The sequence below is a fragment of the Saccostrea cucullata genome, unplaced genomic scaffold (genome assembly GCF_032062105.1).
Source record: "Saccostrea cucullata isolate Sc308-1 unplaced genomic scaffold, CSIRO_AGI_Scuc_v1 ctg1581, whole genome shotgun sequence".
Classification (NCBI taxonomy): Eukaryota; Metazoa; Mollusca; class Bivalvia; order Ostreida; family Ostreidae; genus Saccostrea; species Saccostrea cuccullata.
The window spans coordinates 108,027-114,026 of NW_026938330.1; positions in this window are offsets into that span (position 1 = coordinate 108,027).

A 6,000-nucleotide genomic window follows, 5' to 3' on the forward strand; every position below is an offset into this window, starting at 1 on the left:
TCTCTCACTTAAAAATGATCCGTGTCTGACCTTTATTTAACAAGGGCCTGAAAACATTTTTATTTTTTGCATCATAACAAAACATTTTGAAACAGAGAACATGGGATCCAGCTCTTCCTTTACTTCATATTCTGACGAACCCTTGTCAATGCTAGTACTCACAATATTCTTAGCATGAATGGGAACAGGAGGTCTTGCATAATCATGATCCATCCTTAACAAAGTTTTAAATATAGAACAACAAAACATACTATTACTTATCCTAAGACATAGTGTTTTTTTTTCCAAGTTTCCGAAAGCCGTTTTAAAATGATTATCGACTGTACAGTTTACCTTACATCCTTTCATGTTTTCTTTCATAGCCTCAGATGAAGGAATTGAAGCATTGGAAAACTTAATTTTTGGTTGAAATCTTCCGCTTTTATCAGGTCGGAGAGAATACTCGAAATCGGGTATTATCCCTGAAATCGCGTATTATACTCGATATTAGGGTATCGTTGAATCCGTGAAATCGGGTATTCCGTGCAACTTTCTATAAAAACTAAAGAATAAAGCAACGGCGCATTATGCCAGTAACTGTTACTTGTACATCAGTATCTTGTGGATTTATTTTTATTAAACCTAACTCATAAGGTTGTCAAATAAGTTTAAAATCACACGACAAACACTGCTGGGGTAACAAAGAGGACACAATGGCGTTATTATTTTTCAATATAATTTCTAAAAACAAATAACAACACTTCGTTTGTCTTTATTTTCCATTATAGTATTCCATATACTTAATTTTTTAATTCGTGCACTATTCACAAAAGATGAAATTTTAAAGAAATTAAACGACTAACGCCGTGTTATGTGTTTTTACTGAAAAATGTTTGGCGTCCCTTTCTCGTGAAATATAAATTACTCCTAACAGAGAGTACATTTTAAGCGAGTCATAATTGTATATCTCTGCCATAATAGAATACCAACCTTATTATAAAGAAGAAAATAAAGTAAGATAAAGTAAATAAATACCCACGGAAAAACAGTTTGAAAATAGCTAATTGAAGCTGAGTATCTTTTTATGTCAATTTAGCATGACATTATTATTCTCAGACACCGTAAATTTTTTGGTTGCATTTTAATCGATACAAAATATACTATTTTACCTTTATTTTATGCATTTGTGTGAAAATTGAGTGCGAAAAGTCATATGAACAGGATTTTCTTTTTTTTGGGGGGGGGGGGTATAAATAAAAGTCAAATGTGTACATCTTTTCATGAAGTTCAAATACATTGAATTTCTCAATATAGGTACAGTCATATTGAAATATGAATTACATAGTCAAGTTTTCACATTTCTTATAGTTTTTAGCCGGGCTTATTGCTCAAAGAGCAATTGCCGGCTTATGTGATCCTGTTCAAAGCAGGATGTTGACCCCATAGTCGCCATTTTAAAGTTACGTGCAAAAATATAGTTCTTACTCTCAACCGCTTTTGAGATAATACAAACGCTAAATAAAGCAACAAAAATAAAACGAAGTTTTATCTATATAAAAAAAACATTAGTCGTAATGACTTTCAAAACTTCATAAGTCAAAGAACATAGTTCATTAGCGTAAGGATTTTTGATAATCAGTGTTACCGTAGTTTTCTCTACACATACGAGGTTAAGCAGGAGAGGGAACCAGACTGGCCTGTTTGTTTACATTCAACTGCGGTACCAGATTCATTCTGATTCTGACAAAATCGGATCGTGGTATTAGGATTGAAAAACTCACTGTCAGTGTCTTATCATTTATATTGATAGTTTTAAAATAATTATTTCATCAGAATATAAACGTGATTCATATAAAAAATCCATTCTACTCTGTAAATGACCCCGGCTCTCTGTACTTCTGAGTATTTTGATTACGTTTTTGAACATGTTAATGAACAAACTGAAATAATGGAGTGTTCAATTGCCTTGGAAACTCTTTGGAAAGATATTAAAATTTCATAAAAATCGTATAGCCACTTCCTTTCTTTGTTATACTATTTGATAGGGTAAATTTTACCTCTTTACCTTCTATATTTTTTTTGATTGGTTCTAGACAATATGTCACAGTTTTCTTTTAGTTATTTTATCTATGATACGTACTCATGGCAATAACTTTTCCTAATACTCATCTATAATGAAAAAATGTGTTTAAAAAATAAACATGAATACTATTTACCTGTAGTCTTATATTGTGTTAGAAAATAACAGGTTGCTTTTTGTTTACCTATTGTATATGATTTTTATTTGATGAATAATCTTCCCTACGATTAAAAATATATGACCGAGTTAACCGACCGTGACATTCAAAGAGAGGTCTCTTAGACACATGTAGAACACAGTCGAGGTGGTCAAGAAGCCTTTAGCCCCCCCCCCTCCCTTTGAAGTCGCCAAGAAATGGTAAAATATTGATGACTTAGCAAAATTAAACGATCAACAGTTATGTTCTCTCAAAAGCTGTATTCCTGAAACTATCACTGTCTCTGCTAAAATTTTGAAGACATTTTCTGCAAATATGTGTGAATGATAAATAAAAAAGAAAAGATTTAAAAAAAAAGAGAGAAATGTTCTTTTAGCCGAAATTTTAGACATTTTAATCATAAAATTATTTATACATCCAAAATAAATTTGATATTATGCACAAAATGAATGTGAAAGTAATTAATGACGCATAATTACATACGATAGACAATCCCTTCTTTATACATGGCATCATATCTGGTGTGTGAAATGTGTTTCCGTATAATTTGATTTATTTACAAATTGTTCAGTTTGTCGTGTTGATGTGGAATTATTATAAATTCCCGAATTCTGATACTTTACAATTCTGTTGTGTTGGGAATGAACATTAGGAAGATGCTTATACTTTCAACATAAGGAAAAATATAATGCAAATCGAATGCCTTTTTGTGTACATATCATGAAATGTACTGAGCTCCACGTGTATTTGTTGTCCCGAGCGCATTAATCTTGACGCCCAAATTCTTACTTGGCTAGTGATATCTTTAGAAAACGTGTATCTAGATGAAAGTTAACTCGGCAACATGCGCCATTCCATTCTTAAAGTTTTATTAGGTGATTACACCTCCTATACCCGATTTCGCGGATTCAACGATACCCTAATATCGAGTACTATACGCGATTTCACGGATAATACCCGATTTCGAGTATTCTCTCCGACCTGTTTATGGCATCTTCTCAAAATATAAGACATGTCTGTCATTTTCGTCTGCATTACAACACACTTTTCCTACCTTTTTATCTTCAAGAGGGGGAAGGGAGGTAATTCATCTAAGATCTGTCTGTCATTTTCGTCGGCAACACAACACACTTTTTCTTCCTTTTTATCTTCAAGAGGGGGAAGGGGGGTAATTCATTTTATATTTTAGTATATAATCGGAATTATTTTTCCAAAATAAATACAAAGTGCGGTTCACTCCAAGTTCCGAAGCTACCTGACGACTCTTTAGCGTGCAGTGTTTAGAGCGTCCTTGGCGACGGAATGAGCCGATATTTCCCGTGCAAATATATCATGTGACAAAAAAAAACCGCAGCTCTCTGATTGGTTAACTTGTTTTGAGAAAATATTCGAAGTCAGTTAATTTCCAGCCATAAGACGACCAATCTGACGCCATAGTCGTGCATTCCCTAGCGAAGAGAGCGAAGTTTGATGACGGTGACATCAGTGAAGGTTATGTTGTGGATGTAACAAATCAGTATCAGTCAAAGAAATCGCCTAATGTGATATACGTCAACTTTACGTTCCAGGTAAGCCCAGAACATTACTCGAAAGGATTGATTTCAAATCAGAGAAACAGCAGTCTTTCATGAATGCGAAAACCATGAGAAGTTCACTGTAACTAACATGCGTTACTGAAGAACACAACATTTTTAACTAATTGGCAACATTAAAGGATATTCTGCTCAACAGGCACCGTTTTCCAGACGAACTACGTTTACAAAAGTGAATAACTTATTTGGCTTTTAATATGTTTATGAAAAAATTAACGTACATAATTGGGCCTAATTCTACAGGGAAAAAATGGATCACCGTCGTAATGTTTAGCTTGTAAAACGGGGCTCCAGACATTCTTCGAGGATCGAATGACAAGGGTTTCCTTTTATTTATCAAATTGCACGCTAAATCAGGACATTTAAGAAGAAGGAAGTAAAAATCAAGTTAACCGATAAATAATAGTTATGTTGGAGTTAAACTATAACTTCTTTATAAAAGCTTTTCATTTGTTTACCTCCGTATATCGTTTATTTTTTGTAAGATATAGCAATGTTTCGCTATTGATTGACTAGAATAAACTATATTATTTATGCAAAACGTGTGTCATTGACTTTTCCTTGGCTTTTGATAATTCGCATTAATTTTCGTTTTTTAGGGAGTAGATACAAACAGCTTTCTGAAAACCCATGTACACTAAACCACGGGATGGAAACATTTGATGTTTATGTCGACATCAATGAAAACTGTAATGACTCGAACTTGGCGGTGAATGTTATTTTAAAGATAATTCACAATTCCATTTTAAAGGCAAAAATATATGATATTTAAATTTTAGCGAACTATCTTCAAAACGCAAAAATAAGCTAAAATTAGCACCCCACTAAAATAACCCGCTATACAGCATATGATACGATGCTTTAGACTTTTTTAGAAAGATGTTTTATTAACTGTGCTCTTGATTTGATCCTATTCATTTTGGAAAAATAACTATTTCTAAATGAGTTCAATGAAAAATATGCGTATTTTCAGAAGGGATATCTGCCACAGATGCTGTACATTGAAGTCAATAATTGTGCATGAGAAAATAAAAACAGATTATTGCTTGGGGTTTTGAAATCTTGACTAAACTATCAATATTTTATGAGGTAAGTGCATAACTTGCATAAATAAAAGAAACAAAGGAACAGAATGTTATTCTTTAATTCATTTTAGTGCTACTTTTAAAACAAGTTTCAATTGAATAGTCTAAATTCTTAATATTAATTTGTTTCTCAGGTGCATTTTTCCTTCCATGATGGACACACCCATGAAGATATTGATGCAGCATTTTCACAGTGAAGCGGAGACTGTGCCAAAACTCTTGAAACAATTAAAATGCCTTTTGATATAAAACCATTACTGCAACCACATTTACGTGAAATTAAGCATAATTCCAAACTGCTTCATTTAAAATTTTGTAGAAATGAGACCAAAACAGTCACAATGCAGTGCAGGACCAACAGCAATAGGACATGGAAGACAACCGAAGAAGAAGGAATATTGAATGGCATTCCACTTGGAGAGCCTCGTATTTTACTACCAAGCAATTTCCACAAGATAGACCTACCAAACATCAGAAACAACATTCAGAAACATCAATACAACATGCCATATGAAGGACAATTTAGGTGGTGGATATCCTACTTAGAATATAGTCAAAGATGATGAGTGTTCCCTAAATGACTATGCCCTTGAGGGACAATCTGGTTGTTGCCAAACTAGAAGGCAGACATAGAAAATCTTAAGAAATTTTAGTAGAGATCAACATCCATCTTTTTTAAATGCTTGACAAGGAATTAAAGGAATATAAGATTCTATTTTGTGTTCTTCCAAATCATTCTGTTCAAAAAAGCGGTTTATAAAAAAAGCTTAAACTGTCCCAAGTTATGTTATATCGTATAACATAACTTGAAATAAGCTTCATTCCTTATAATTTAACTTCAGTGTAGACAATGCGACAATTTTTCCAAGCTTAAAATCTATACTTTCTCTGATAAAAATCGCGTTAATATTTTGCAAGAGGCATTTTTTTTATTGTTCGTGGACCTACATGTAGCTCTTTAAGAGAATGCACTTATGTAAAATGTCCAAAAGGGAGTTGAAGATCGACGTATGTTTATCTAAATAAATGGTCTATACAGATGCAGCAAATGTGAATCCGACTAATTTTATTGCTACAACAGGAGTTAGGTTAATTCTACACATTTCA